The 15,951-nt window shown below is 31.7% G+C and overlaps 2 pseudogenes; both read right to left on the reverse strand.

Annotated features, from left to right (window-relative positions):
• Window positions 1-1,592: 1,592 nt before the first annotated feature.
• On the reverse strand, window positions 1,593-5,186 carry LOC145189296 (uncharacterized; annotated as a pseudogene).
• A 2,208-nt stretch (window positions 5,187-7,394) lies between these two features.
• On the reverse strand, window positions 7,395-8,200 carry LOC149887037 (uncharacterized; annotated as a pseudogene).
• Window positions 8,201-15,951: the final 7,751 nt, after the last annotated feature.

Here is a 15,951-nt window from a genome sequence, read left to right on the forward strand (position 1 = left end):
TTTTTCAGGAGTCAAATAAAACACTTAAGTTTAGTAAACGTGATAGTTATTATCTTTGACACTAGGGAAAATTTTTAGAAGCTTTGCATTCAAAGTCAATTTCTTACAAAAAACGAAGCTTTTAAGTTTTTACAAGTCGGCTTTTTTAAAATATCAGGATTAAGCTAATATGTGTTAATTGTAATCGTCATTTTAATTGTCTGAGATCTCTCACCAAAAACGTTTGGATTTTTTTTTTTATTTTATTTTCCTAAACAAATCTAAAATATAAACTATATACATGAAGACTTGTTGAAAGGTTTAAATTTTCTTGAGAGATATTCGTGGAATAAAAAAAGGAATTGAGCAAAAGCTAGTTGAGTAAATAAAACTTTTGTAAAGTTCTTGTCTGAATTTATGGATTTAAACGTTGCTTTTTTTAATATTCTTCTCTCCCCCACCCCCGCCTTTTTTCCCCTCCTCTTCCAAAAAATTTAAATAAAATGGACAACGGTTCTCCCATTAAAAATATTCAATAGACTCACAAATGCATACAATTCGCGCTTTTTCACAACTTTGTAATAGTGTTTCTAAAAAGGGAAAGGTTGGGTACATGCTTAAGGTCCCGCTATCACACCCATTTACGTATGAGGAAGGGGAGGATGGGTAGGAGTGAGCTACTTCTTTTTTAAACGGATGTACTAATGAAAAAGAAGTGAAAAAAATATAGTCTGAAGAGCCCTTGGCAGCTTGGTGTATTGGGTTTCTAGTATAGAGTAGACCGGGGCACGTTGGCCCGCTTTTTTTTTTTTGATTTCTAACTTTTTTACATTTCGTGTTTTATTTTTTTTTCTTTATGGGAGAAGGTTGCTTAAACTATATACAATAAAAAAATGTATTATTAAAAGCTTAAATAAGTTTGTTTATATTTTTAAAATGCTTTATTTAAGGTGATGTTCCTTGGGCCAATGTGCTTCTTACTTGGGGTAAGTTGGCCCATGGGTTGGGGCAGATCGCCCCTTAAAATAGTTTCTAGTTAAATTTGAGACAAGAAAGATGCATACAGTGAAAAAAATTTTATATAAATGAACAATGGTTTTTTTATCATAGCATTTAATATGGTTACATACATTATAATATCTGGTCACAGTTTTGTCACTGTCTTCATCTAATGGGACTAAAAGATCATTACAGTATAAACATTCATAAAATAGACCCTTGAGTTCTTTTTCTACGCAAGTTATATGTGCCCACTGATGGCAGATTAAATACTGAATCCACTCTGCACCTGCACCAGATTTGTTTGTTTGGAAGTGTTGTAATCTGCAGTGGAGAAATCAACATCAGGATCTGGTTTATGTATACAATCGCAAAAGTCACTTCGCGAAGTTAAATTATTTTGTTCTAACTATTTTAAAAGTTGGAAGTTGTTATTTTGTTCTACCTATTTTAATGATTGCTTTTAAAATAAAATCTATTTTACAAATTTTTTTCTAAATAATTTGTTTAAACATAAATTATTTAAAGCATAAGTTATTATTTTTTCAAAAGTTAAAGCTAAAATTTTAAATAATTTTTACTTTAAGAAAAAATCAAAAACTTTCTCCCAACGTTTAAACTTGGAGATAGAACAAAATAATTCTAACCTCGCGGCTTTCTAAAAAAATATCTCTGTTAAATGGATAAGTTCCCGTTACTTGGAAGCCACTCATTATGTTTCTTGGAGTTATTGCATTAGGAAGTGCTGTTCTTGCTCTACCAGGTACACCATAGATAGTTATACGTCGAATGTTTACAGTTATCCACGCATCACACGCTGAGTTAACAAACCTTTTAAAAGGACTGTAAACACATCTATCTTATGTAGGGATTGCAATCCCGCACACTTTTCAATCCCGCGGGATCCGCGCGGATTTTTTTAATTTTTGTGCGGATCCCGCGGGATCCCGCGCGGGATTAGTAGGTTTCTTATGCACATTATAAAAGGCAAAATGACAATTGTATTTTTCTTTCAAGTATTTTAGAAAAAATATACTCAACTTATTAGATTGATAAGATAAGGTAAATAAAGCCAAAAAACGCAATTCATTTGTAAATCAATATAATTCTTAACATTTAATGAACAAAAAGATAAGCCAAAGTACATAGAACATCTTTTAGCTTTACGTAGAACTATTAGCTTTATTTGTTTTTTGAAATATCAAATTGAGAAAATGATTGTAAGAAATGGGCTCTTAAGAAACAGACCCTACTTAAAGTATCATCACTTAATCTACTCCTCAAAGGACTGCATATGTAACCAGCAGCTGAAAAAGCTTGCTCGGCCTCTACGCTTATTGGTGGTATGGTCATCAAGTAACTATGCGCTATATCTAGAAACGTGCCTCTTACTCCATTACTTTCATAGGCAGACATTTCCGGCTTCAATAATTTATCAAAGTCTAAAGAATCTAAATTTGGTCTCTCCTTTACATTTTCTGTCCAGCTGTTCTTGTCTTTCTGTGCTTGATTTTCCAACTCTTTTTTCAGCGATAGAATTGTAGGAATAAGTATTTGGGAATTGTTAATAAAATCTACTGCTTCTTTTTCTTCGAGTTCATTTTCTTCGTCGGATTTTTTAAGTAAACTAGTAGTCCATTTAAATTCTTATTACGACGTTGTGTAAACCTCTCACGAAGTGCCGCGGCTAAATCTTTGCTCAAAAGTGATGATTGCTTTCGCAATTTATTTAGCATAAATTGAAAAGTTGTTTCCACCGTGACAAGGTTCGATTCTCTTCTGCATTAAAGTTCGAGACCAAGTTTTAGTGGTGCCAGGCAAATAATTAAGTCATTGATTTGGGACCACTCTTCTTGGGTGAAACGAATTTCTGACCCAACATTAATTAAGGCTTTTTCAATACACACTTTTAGTCTATGAAATCTTTCTAACATATCGAACATACTGTCCCACCTAGTGTTACAATCAAGAATCAACTGAAGCTTTTTCCCGTGTTCTTGTAGGATATCTTTCTGTAAATATTTCCTTTTTGACAGGAGAGTTTTTAAATATTTTTACAACCTTTCTCACTTTTTTCATGAGATCTTTGTAATTGCTAACCAATTCAGCTGATGCTCGGTCCAAAATCATTGTCAAACCATATTCTTTATTTATAGCTTCATCATCCTCAGTTTTACTACATTCATCTTCTTCTTCACAATTTTCATATGTAATAAACGATTCTTCGACTTCTCCGCTGTTTTTCTTGTATAAGATATCAATAACTGCAAGTTGTATTCCATGAGCATAACATAGCTGTTGATAGCAAGACATCATTTTACCGACTTTTACCATCACACTTGCTCTATCAGTGGTCATGGCAATAATGTCTTCTTGGAGGTCAATATCGAAGCTATTTAGCCTTTCTGAAACTAACTTGACGCAATATTCTGCATTACACGATCCATGGATTCGAATCAATCCAAGATTAAAGTGTTTCGCCTCTATATGTACATTTAAGTTTAAGTATCTCTGACTATTTTGTGATGCCCATTCGTCAAACGTTATCTAAAACTTTTGATTTTGCTTTTTTAGTGATGTGAGTTTTTGCATTATATCGGTTTTTACAGAATCTGAGAATTTAACTACCATCAATCTTATAGTATTAGGTGAAGTAGGGAGCCGGAAACCACTCTTTGAAAACAAGTACCGTAAATCTGAAGATGTGCAAAAACTATTAAATGTAAAGCCATCTTTTGCAACCATGCGCGATACCATTTTTTTCCATAGAAATTTCCTTTACGAAAAACATGTCAATTGTTCTGACTTTTTTCGATGGAATTACTTCTTCGTCTTCGCAGTCGATGTATATTTTAGGCTCTAGTTCAACTGATTCATGCTGTTTTGAAGTTGAAGCTCCGTCTTGTTGTAAAACGTTTGATTTTAAATCGGTGCCACGTTTAGTTTTTAAATGGATTAATAACCCTTTAGTTGATCTTTGATTAATTTTTAAAATAGCCGAACATAACATGCACTTCGCATTTTCTTCATTATCACTTTTTTTAAAATAATTCCATATAGTTTTAATTTGCGACATGCTTAGTCCATTTGTTTTAAAATCTTGATGTAAATAATTTTTAAAGACTTTTTAAAAAGTAGTTTTTAAAAGTATATTTTTTACAATTATACACGCACGTTTTCAATTTCACGTTTTCAACATACTCATTAACAAAAATTTGAACATACTCATTAGCGAAAATTTCAACATAATCATTAATTAAACAAAAAAAAATTTGAACGAGTTCGACTTAAGCATGGGAATTTCGGCCTTCGAAATCGACGAAATTAAACGAAATTCGTGTTTCAATTTCGTATCGAAATTTATATTGAATTTCGAAAGACGAAATTTTTAAACATTACAAATTCACGAATTTCGAAATTAAAACTTATGTTTAATTTCGTGTCAATTTCGTTATTTTCAATGACCCGAAATTATACGAAATTTTTTCGCGAAATTAAACAATCCAAAAAATCGAAATTTCGTTCTCAATTTCGATACGAAATTGAAACACGAATTTCGTTTAATTTCGTCGATTTCGAAGGCCGAAATTCCCATGCTTAGTTCGACTAATGTTTTGCTAAATAATTGCTTATTTTTGAATGATTTTTTTATATTTATAGCTAAGAAAAATATTTTAATAGCTGAAGATAAATTTTTAAATTGATTTGTTTCACAAATACAATAAACACTTTTAATTTGATATCTTTTTTGTCTTTTTTGTTTAAAAGAATTGACCTTTTTTGTTTAAAAGCAATTGTTTCAAAATCCCGCAAATCCCGCGGATCTCGCAGTAGTTTTTGCGGGATCTTGCATGCGCTAAATTAATGCGGGATCCCGCGGGATTGCGGGATCCCGCAATGCGGGATTGCAATCCCTAATCTTATGGCTGTAGCTTATGGTACCAGTGTGCTGGAAAGGATAAAAGTGTGATCCCATTATCTTGGTTGTCAAAAAAAACAAGACAAGGACGGTTGTTTGAGCAACGTGTGTGAGTGGCAAAATGTTTGATATATTTAAGAACATTTTTCTCTGTCATCCAGCCTGAGGAATGGGCTGATCCATCACACCCTATCGGTCCGTCACAAATAAATTAGGGCTTAAAGTTAACTCTCGGAAAGATAAAATATGGGGGAAAATTTTTTCCAATCGCATTAACCGCCAAAGCCATTGTTTGTGCTGGGTCAACCTGCCCCATCGCCATGTATAAAAATTATTTTTTTCTTAAACCATCAACAGATACTGTGTAATATTGTATGTTAAAGTAAACCTCAGACTTTAAGCTTCAAACAAGATACTTACCTATAGAACTACTGTCGAAGACTAGTGAACACAAACACATCAAACAAACTGTTCAAAATATACTTCAACTTATCCAAAATCGATAAAAACACACAACTCTGCCAACTGTGCTCAGACATCTGTGATACTTCTGAGGAATGAGGGGAGGAGTGCTGCCGACCTTCCCCTTGATTTCTAGCGCGCCGAATTGCATAGTCAGAAATCTAACTAAAAAGGGCCGTCCTGCCCCTGGGGCCAATGCGCCCCGGTCCAACCATGCAAATGGTAGGAATGAGTTATTTACCTGAAAATTAAAATTAGGTATTGTCTAAACTAATGATTTAAAAATAGGTAAATTACAATCACTTTATCATTAAGCATAGCATAATTAAGTAACAATGTAACAACATTCAGTAATAATGTAACAATAACCTTTAACGCTATTTTAATTTCATTTAATGAAATAAATAAAAGTATAAACTACAAGAAAAATAATTTGTTCATAATTTATGTTACTAATGTAACAACAAAACAACTGAATGGCAAAGATAATCAAAAGTAGTATAATAGCACGATAATAGCATGTCGTATGTGAGCAATTTATCCTATAACGATGAAGCGTTGCATATGGGATATTGGAAGTCTTTGCTGTTTCTTTAATACCTTTTCTTTTTTGGATTAAAATTAAAGCTTCTTTCATATCAAAACTGGAATTTTTTTGTTTTTAAAGTAGTTCTTCTATGCACTCAAGGCATTATAATACTCGACATAAATAAACTTTACTTTAAAGTTGCACGCGAGTTTTTTTAGCTATGGGATCAAAGTTCATTCCTACCCTTGGCTTACTCTTTCCCATCCTCTTCAATTTATTTTAGTGATTTCTCCCTGACCCACAGGATAGCCTCGTTTGCTCGGCATGATATCCTTCTCCAACAATAGTGCACCCCTTGTACATGACTACCTTAAAAGCTATGGTTCTAGTATCTTTTCAATCTTACTCAAGTAGACGATTTAGTAGGATCCAAATTTTTTATCTTTATTTGAAAAACGTAAAATTAACTTTGTTTTTTTTGAAGTCATATATACAATAAAGTACTAAAAAGTTATCAAATATTTTGTAAAGTAATGTTTTCTCTTCAATGTGTGCTGTTGCTTTCCCATAGTATCTTTTTGGGTACCACTGCCGATTTGTTTGGGTTAAAAGCTTTTTCTTTCTGAAGCGTATTTAGTTATTGATGAGCCTTTTACCATGGACCTATAGCTTGGTTTCCAATAGTTGTAGAAATGTCGTACAAAAATCGTGCAACGTTCGTTTGATTTGTTGTGCGGTAAATTGTTGTGCAACGCAATGTTTCCATCAGATTGAATTAGCGCAAAAATCTTTAAAAAAAAACAGTGTAAGCAAACAAAAAATGGCCGTCATAAAAAAAAAATCTCACTCTAAATTATCGACCTTTTCTTAAACTTTTAATTTTAAGACGCCGAAAAAGCGTAAAGAAAAGAAAGCATATGTTTTGGGTCAGAGAACTATCTAAAATTCGCGTTAAGCAAGGTGCGTTAAGTTATTTGGTGCAAGAAATGATGCTATTTGATAGGGAACTTTTTTTATCGATACTTAAGAATGTCTTCTGACAGACTTGAACACCTTTTCTCATTAATCGGATCTTCATTAACGAAAAAGTATTGTCCCAGTGGAGAGTCTCTATTGTCCATCGCAAAGATTAACTATTACAATTCGATACCTGGCTACAGGAGAATCACAACAAACTCAGTCCTTTTATTTTCGAGTTGGGAGAGCTACAGTTTGTAATATAATCGAAGAAACTTGTGCTATATGGGAAGTTCTCAAAAAAATATTTCTAAGAGCCCTAAATGACATAAAAGAATAGCAAAACATCATTAAATAGTTTAATCAGAATTAGAACTTTCCACAATGCATAAGAGCTATTGATGGAAAACATGTACGCATTGAGGCTCCTGCAAAATCAGATTCTTCTTTTTACAACTACAAAGGATTTTACAGAATGTGTATTTTTTCACATCAGTTGGTTTAACAAAATGATAAGCTAGAATGTAATATTTACATTTTTTATTCACATTAATAGGTTAAACAGAGAGACTTGATTGTATCATCTTTATCTGAAAACTCTATTTTGAGATGAAGTGCTTGTATTTGAACTTTAGCCGAGGCTTTGGAATAGTGGTTTAATAGCTTTAGCTGTGGAGCTAATGGTTTCATAAATAATCTTCATCCTGCTCTTCTTCAGTCGGATTTTCAATATTGGAGTAAATCATTTCTAATGTTTTCACTAAAGTTTTGTCAAGTAAATCATCAGAATCTAATATTTTTCTTTTTCTTTTAGTTATGTTATCAGTATGAATTGTCAATTCACTTGACTCTACTTGCACACAAGAATTAACATAATCGCTTTTTTCAGTCACATCTTCAGATAAATGATTATTTAGCTCCTTGTTCAATGGATGATGAATATTTTCAACTTGCTCATAAGCCACCTCAACGTTTTCCTCCAAATTCGTTGTTTCTAATCTAGAATCATAAGGTGAACAAATATTCGATGTTGTTTTACGATGTTCTATAAAAGTATTTAGCCAATTGAGCTGAAGAAACTGAGGTGGAACTGAATTTCTTCCAGAACCTGATGGGATATTTCATTTTGATTTCAGCCACCTTTCATAACTACTTCGAATGCTTTTATACTTTTCTTCCGCTTGATTAGCAGAGAAGTTTGACAGACAACCAATTTCTTCCCATGCATTTTTCTTTTTCCATTTGTCTTTAAATTCCTTATCAAACTTGTTATACAAAACTGGAAACTTTTGAACTTCGTTCATAAAGTCTGCATTAAAGATTTTTTCTAACACACAAAATGGAGCCGTCGCCATGCTTTGTAAATTATGGTGTTGTGAATAACGTCTTCAAGATGCAATTTGCATGTGTGTAGGTGTTAATGTATGTAGGTGCTAATGTGTGTAGGTATTAATTTATGTAGTGGTTAATGTATGTATGGTCTTAATGTATTCAATGTGTTAAAATAAGGCGGTTGTACTACAGTTTAAAAGGGGAGTGGAGTTTGTAAATTGTATGATTCGCAGTCAGATGGGAAAAATATTGTCAAGTTATTATAAAGAAAGTAATGACTCGTTAGTGTCTCAGCGGAGGTTAAAATAATTCCTCACCATAGCGATATTTTGTAAACTTTATTGTTGTACGACAGTTATTGTTTGGTTTCCATTAAAAAAATAAGCTGCGCGTTTTGCACAAAAAACAAAATACTGTTGCAGAAATAGATTTTTTTCAAAACTCACAACTGCAGTTGTACAACCAACGTTAAGTTGTGCAACTTACACTAGAAAATGTTTACATTATAAAACAAAGTTGTTGTGCAACTGTTGTACGACATTCCTACAACTATTGGAAACCAAGCTTATAAGAGATGTGCACGTCCATCGCTTATAAGCTTGGTTTCCAATAGTAACCTATTGTTTTTTTTGCGAACCATGCTCATTGCATATTGTTACAAATCTTTTGTTTTAAACAATTGAAATTAAATTATATTGAAGTCTGTCGGTGTTGCGTTAAAAAAGTTAACAAATAGGTCTGCACATGCATTACGCATGCGCAGTATGGTCAAAGGAGTGTTCGTTAGGGAATGAAATTAGATGTTAAAAAAGTTGCATCGTTTCATTAGGGTATGTAAAATAATAAAAATTAGTGCTTACTTTATATTAAAAATGGCTGTCCATGTCTACTCAGTTGCTGAAATTATTTTATACTTTATGTTAAAAATGGCTGTCCATGTTTACTCAGTTGCTGAATTCATAAGCTTTACTACTGATATATGGACCAGTAGTTCAAATGAAAGCTTCATTAGCCTGACAGGTCACTGTTTAGACAATACATTTAATCAGAAAACTGTTGTACTTAGAGTAGCTCCTTTTCCTGAGAGGCATACAGCAGCAAATATTGCTGAACTGATTGAAGATATTATGGCTGAATTTAAAATATCACCTTCAAAAATTCATTTAATAGCTAGAGATAATGGTACAAATAATGTTAAAGCTATTAAAGATAGCCCATATGATAGTATGGCTTGTTTTTACACACACTGCAACTAGTAATTAATGAGTGTATTTTTGAACAAACAGTTTTAAAGAATGTCATTGCAAACTAGCATTCAATTGTTGGGCATTTTAGCCATTCTCCCCAAGCCTACCCTAAACTTAAAGCTCTTCAAGAAGCAAACAATGTTCCTAAGCACAAACTTATTCAAAATGTTCCAACAAGGTGGAATAGTACCTGTCATATGTTAGAACTAATTTATGAACAAAGGAAACCTCTAACCATATATGCACTTGAAAATGGTAAGCTTCCTTTATTAAATGCAAACAAATGGATGATTATTGGACAGTTTTGTGTTTTGCTAAAAGATTTCCACAAAACAAGAGTTCGCTTGAGTGAAAGAAATTCTATTGTCTCAGATATTATACCACAGATACAGTTTTTGAAACATTTCATTAATAAAGCTTTAATTGATGACAACTAATTCAATGGAGAATAGTTTCAAACAATATACTGATAACTATAACATCATCTTGTCAACATTTCTTGATCCCAGATTCAAATAAAAAATGTTCAAAAATGAAAACACCTTTTCAGCTGCTAAAAAAAGTACTGAGAACATAACCATTCAGCTTATTAAAACCCATGAAAATATAAAAAACATCAAAGTTACTGAAAATGATCGGTCTGCAGCTTGTGACATTGAAAATATTGACTCAGAATATGAAAATAATGGTACAGTACTAAATGAATAGAAAGATATAGTAGAAATGAGTTTTGACAATTGCTTCAAAGAACTTGTAGGATTTAATTCTAAATAAATTGGTCAACCACAAACTTTAATTTCAAATGAAACTTTATTAAACAAAATTCAACACTACTCAAATGAAGACCTTATTGACAAAGAAAGCAATCATTTGTTGTGGTGGAAATCACAGAAAACCAAAATGCGACTATTAGCAAAGCTTGCTTTAAAGTATTTAAGCTGCCCACCTTCTTCTGTGAAGAGTGAAAGACTTTTTAGTATAGGTGGAAATGTATATACTGCAAAGAGATATAGTTTAACAGGACCTCATGGTGAAATGATAATATTTCTGAACTATAATATGAGAATTTAAAAATATTTGATTTTGTATATATTACTATAGTTAGTATAGTATAATTCTTTTAGAAGTGAGTATCTATGTTCTATTTTTTCATGAAATATAATTTATTTAGGAGTTTAAAAGCTTTGATACTATGAGGAGGTCAAATGAAAAAAAAAAATGTCATGAAAATTGTATAACTTTGTAGAATTAGAAAATTACAGGGAAAAAAAATTTGGAAAAAATAATTGCAACTCTCTTTGAGAGCTTTTGCTCAAAAATAAAAAAAGAATGCCTCCCAATGCCTTAATCAAAATTTCAAAGCATATTCTGTTGTGGATTTGAGGGTTGCGCAAATTAAAGAGTATCGTTAGCCAGGGTAACTTTGGTCAGTTTTGGCAGTTTTTCTTAAACATCTCTGAATCTTATTAATTTTTTACAGTTTTCTCTTGTGGTAATAACATTATAGGTCTTGGCTATAGGCCTCTACATTTTTTTTTTTTAATTTTTTTATTACAAATATTTATTTTTAAACGCCGAAAAGTGTCCAATGTTACCCCAGGTTTCTATCATGTTTGATCAATAATACCCCTGCTATGGGGTAACATTGGTCACTTTTTGGAGTTTTAAAAAATCATCAGTCCTTAAACACTTAGAGAAACATGAAAAGAACATTTAAATGGACAAAAAATTTTGCAACTAGCTCCCTGTTATTGTGCAAAAGTCATTAAAAGTCATTTTCTAGTAGGTCATTATCGTTATCTGAGGATGATGACACTTGTTCAACTCTTGCCCTTTTCTTGTTATTCTTGGTGTTACTGTTATTCTTGGTGCTATTGTTATTCTTTGATGTGGTAGGAGTTGTGTTATTCACCAGATCTTGCGGTGTTATCGCTTTGCCAGGTGTGATCTTTTTCCCTCTGGTGCGATTTGTTTTCCCATCCTGTCCACAATGTTTCACTAATAGACCTATATCTTCATTGAATACTTCCTTAACAGTACTACCGGTACCTCCTCCAATGTCTTTGTTAACCTGTGGCAAACGCTTTATGACCATTTCTTTATCGAAGGGAAATATTCCACTAGCCTTGAAGTCAGATCTCAAATTATCGCTTTTCAATTGACGTTGCAGTAGAGCAAGAAGACCGAGGAACTGATTTTTTGGTATTGATTTTTTGATGCGCGTTTCTATCTTTAGCGGACGGAAAACAGCAACGTCCAGCAGTTGAAGCAAATGGGAAGCGTATATTCCGAACTGTCGACTAGCCTTTCTCACGCCTATTCTTCCAGTTAAACATTCTTTAATAGCATTGGACAATGTTTCTTGACTGTATGAAGTTGCATATGCTCTTGAACCACGCTTTCGCTTATATTTCCTCGGCATTTTCACCGGCTAAGAATTCAAATGTATCAGAAGTGTCAAAAGATGCCAAAATAAACTCAATGTAGTCTACGAAGTAACTGTGCTATATTCACAAAAACTGTTGATATACCAAAATTGTTGATATAATAGTCGATATATATTGTTGGTATCTCTAACAAAATTAAAACATGTTATCTTTGTTAAATTTTAGGAATTTAAAAAAAAATCAACAATTGACCCCGGTCAACAAAGTCACCCCGGCAACCAAAGTTACCTCGGTTGACGGTACCATTTTGAATACTTTTTTAACGCCGTAAGGCGTTAAAAAAGTTTTAATGATTTTGCGCATGCGCAGATTTCACATTTAATAAACTTTTTTAACGACTAACTTTTTTAACGCAACATCGGATTCGTCGAAACGTTTTGGTCTCGTCTAACCAGTCACATCAACTTCCTTTTAGTTATTCAAGATAACAGCAATAGAATCAGGTTTTAAGCTTAATTTTATATAGCTAGATATTCTTAATACTTTTAGAATAAACGCTGATGATAATATAGAAATTGAAATCATTTACTTAAACACTTTAGTACATGTATAACTAGAGATGTAATAAATAATACAGAATATCAACTACTTTTGTAGCTACCTGGAGCGCAATGCTTTCATGTCCAGGGATTTACTCCATCTATTGTATTGCTGTAGACTTCCAGTTTATGAATATTATAGAGTTTTCTTCTTTTATAATTTACAACAGAATTATATACAGTTAAGGATAAATAAGTTATACATAAAATGAATGTAAATACAATAAAAATAAAATTTATTTGTCACAGTTTTAAAGAATTTAGCAAAGCCAATTTATGGCAAACCGCAATAATAACTAAGTATTTAATATTAACATGGTATGGTTTACCAGCTATATATAAACTAATTTTTGTTTGACAAATACAAATGAGTTATTATGTGCTTTTTATGACATGAAATAATATATGAAATATGAAAAACGAAAGCATGAATTATCAGGGCGCATTTTGCAAGATAATTATAAATTTAAACAATTTTTTAAAAGGTTTTGCTTTATCAAATGAATTACAAAAAAGCCCATTAGAAAATACACCTACTAAAAAATAATGCATAGTGAAATATATATTATGGAGTTTATAGAGTAGTCGAGGCAAAAAATAGCGACATATCGGAAAGAATACTCAAAAAATACACAAAATTAAACCTGGTGAATGAAGGACCAAGAAGTTGAATGAAACCAAGCCTTATATAAAAACTTTATTTAAGCTTTTTTATATTTCGTTATAATTTTTTTAGTCATTTTAAAATTAACCTTATAGGTGTATTTTATTATTGACGGAACTTTGTTTACACGAAAAAAGTTCCCAAATTTACAAATGTTTATCTTGGAAAAATGATTAAAATCTATTCGTGCTGACAACTAATTTCCTTTACCTTGATGTAATTTGTTTAGTAATTTGTCAACGCGTGAAGCAGTTACTTTATTCTGAACAGCCTTATTAAAACAACAAATGCTATAAAAGTTTAAACTAATACCACGTGATCAGAGTTTCTGTTTTAAGGGGGCTCACCCCCCTCAAAAATATTTCGTCAACTACCAAGTTCATAGAACTTTTAGGGTATTCATTGGAAAGGATATTATAAAAGTGTTTTAAAAAATATATTTTATTATTAAAAAAATGTTAGCTGTTGCTATGGTTACAAATTCAAAATGGCGAAAATCATAAATTCTTGAAATTTGGAAAGCTAATTCCCTTGGGTTGGTAAACTATTTTTCAATGAAACTTTCTAACATCATTTATTTACATTATATGCATGCAATAAACCAAAAAAAAGGTGAAATATTATTTCGGGAAGGATGTCTGTTTGAGCTTTTAAAAAATTCACAACATTTTTCTATATTTTCAACATAAAATGGAACTTTAGACAAGCTAATCACAGACAATATAAAATATTTAAATCAAACTTTTGGTTTACTGCATGAAACAATCTATTATGTGTGTTGTGTGAAAATATCAGCTTAAAAGCTATAATAGAACCAAAATTACCACATTTCCAAATTCTATTAAATTCAGAAAAAAAGCAATCTGAGAAAATAAGCAAAACGTAGAAAAAAAAGAGTTATAGTAAGATATTATTTTTTAAAGCTTTTCAATTCTAAGCATAATAAAATCAATTTAAAAGGTGTTTTGATAATGGAAATTTATACAACATCAACATTATCTATAATTTTATGTAAAAAAAAACTATATCACATAAAGAACATTTTTTGTCAAAAAAACGATATGTAACTAAAAATAAGAAAACAGCATATCCAGAATAAAAAAACTAAATAAAATAAAAACAACATCTTTAAAATTAACTTCAAAATAATCCTGCTTTATAGGTTATTCCTTCATTTTGATTTTTTTTATCATCTTTTTGTTTTTTTTTTGTCCTCTAATTTGACGACGACAGAGAACATTTTTTACTTCACTATGTTTTATTGAATTTTTAATCCTTTTGGTACTGATTTTATCACACCCAATATTGGTATAAAATCCTGGAACCATATTTAGTCTTTCATACAAGTTAATAACAGCTTTAGCTCCAATGTTAAAGTTAGATACAGCATCATAGATGCCCAAAGAAAGTTGTTGTAAACCAATGAATGTTGATTTGGGCAAACGTTCCCAAACCATATTATTAAATGACTCATTTTGATTTTGTGGTTTTCCATGTAAGCACTTGTCAAGAAGTGAATCACATGTCAACTCATTTATAACTTTTCTAACTTGCAATGCAATATTTGCTGGCAAGCCTGGACCATGCCTAAACTTGTCAACTTCATTACTTGCCACAGCTCTTTGATACCCACACCAACTATCTTTTCCAGTCGAACAATTTACATGAAGATTGTTAATTTTATTAGATGCCACATGGCAAAAACCACTTATAATTCCTTTTTTCATGGCTTGTTTATCACCAACATGCAGCTTGATAGCCAAGCCATAGTAGTTCTGAAGCTTGTTAATAATTGCATTTCTTAGTTTTCCTTTTCCACCAATTCCTTTTGTTTCCTTTTTTAGTTTTCGTAAATGGGTTCCTACTCTTTTTTGCACATGCCCTATACATTCTCTCTTTACAACTTTTATACCATTGTATATGTTTTCCACTGCAATAATGTAGTGCAACTATGTGGTTGTGTGACAGTGTAGTTAACATGCTCACTAAGTTCATTTGTTAGCTTTTCCAGACCTTCATGGAAGCAGTTTGAAAAATTAATGTTTCATAGACTCAAGTTAATCATATAAGATTAACTTTTAAGAAAAAGGTGTTTTAGATAAGTGGAAAAAATGAAATAAAATTGTTGCTATGGACGTTGCTAAGAAGATTATTTTGACTATGATCAAATAATCAAGAAATAGACATACTTATGTGTTTTTTTTTTGAAAATTTTAATACAGAATCAGATTCCTCGTTAAATTTTACACTTGAAACATGAAAAACCAAAAATTTCAAAAAAAATTATTTTTTGCTATTTTGACAGGGGTGAGCCCCCTTAAAACTATGGGCAGCCATTTTAATAGATTTTTTTTGTTTGTTAGGTTGGGGTTATTCATGATGGAGGGATACTAATATAATATATATAATATATTTGTTAACATAAAGAAGCGGCCATATTAACACGCGTACAATTACAGAATTGAATAAAAAACTTTATGGCCCGTAATTACAATGATAAATGTAACGGCCGTGTTAGATGACATCACTCTAACATTGTTGACGGGTGAAAATTTAAAGTTAGTCGGAAACTCGCATGGCTCGCTGATTTTTGCGGCCTCTTTGATGTAAAACAATAGGTTACACGTCCATCTCTTATAGGTCCATGCTTTTACGTTTTGAAGTTGTATCAATCTTTGACTATTTATAACACGGTCGTTTGGCAGCGCTTTGTTATTGTACGCAAGTGCAAATTTTACAAAAAAAAATCAACGTTTTTACAATGGTTAAGACCCACTGATCTCAAAATATAACTGGATAGCGTATACGGAAAATTTTTTGAAGCCAGTTTTGGCCTCCCAAGATGGCGGCGGAATTAAGGAATAGTGATATGAAAAT

Source organism: Hydra viridissima, unplaced genomic scaffold, assembly GCF_058129835.1.
Source record: "Hydra viridissima isolate aposymbiotic clone 2 unplaced genomic scaffold, HvirCarnegie_v1 scaffold_6, whole genome shotgun sequence".
NCBI lineage: Eukaryota > Metazoa > Cnidaria > Hydrozoa > Anthoathecata > Hydridae > Hydra > Hydra viridissima.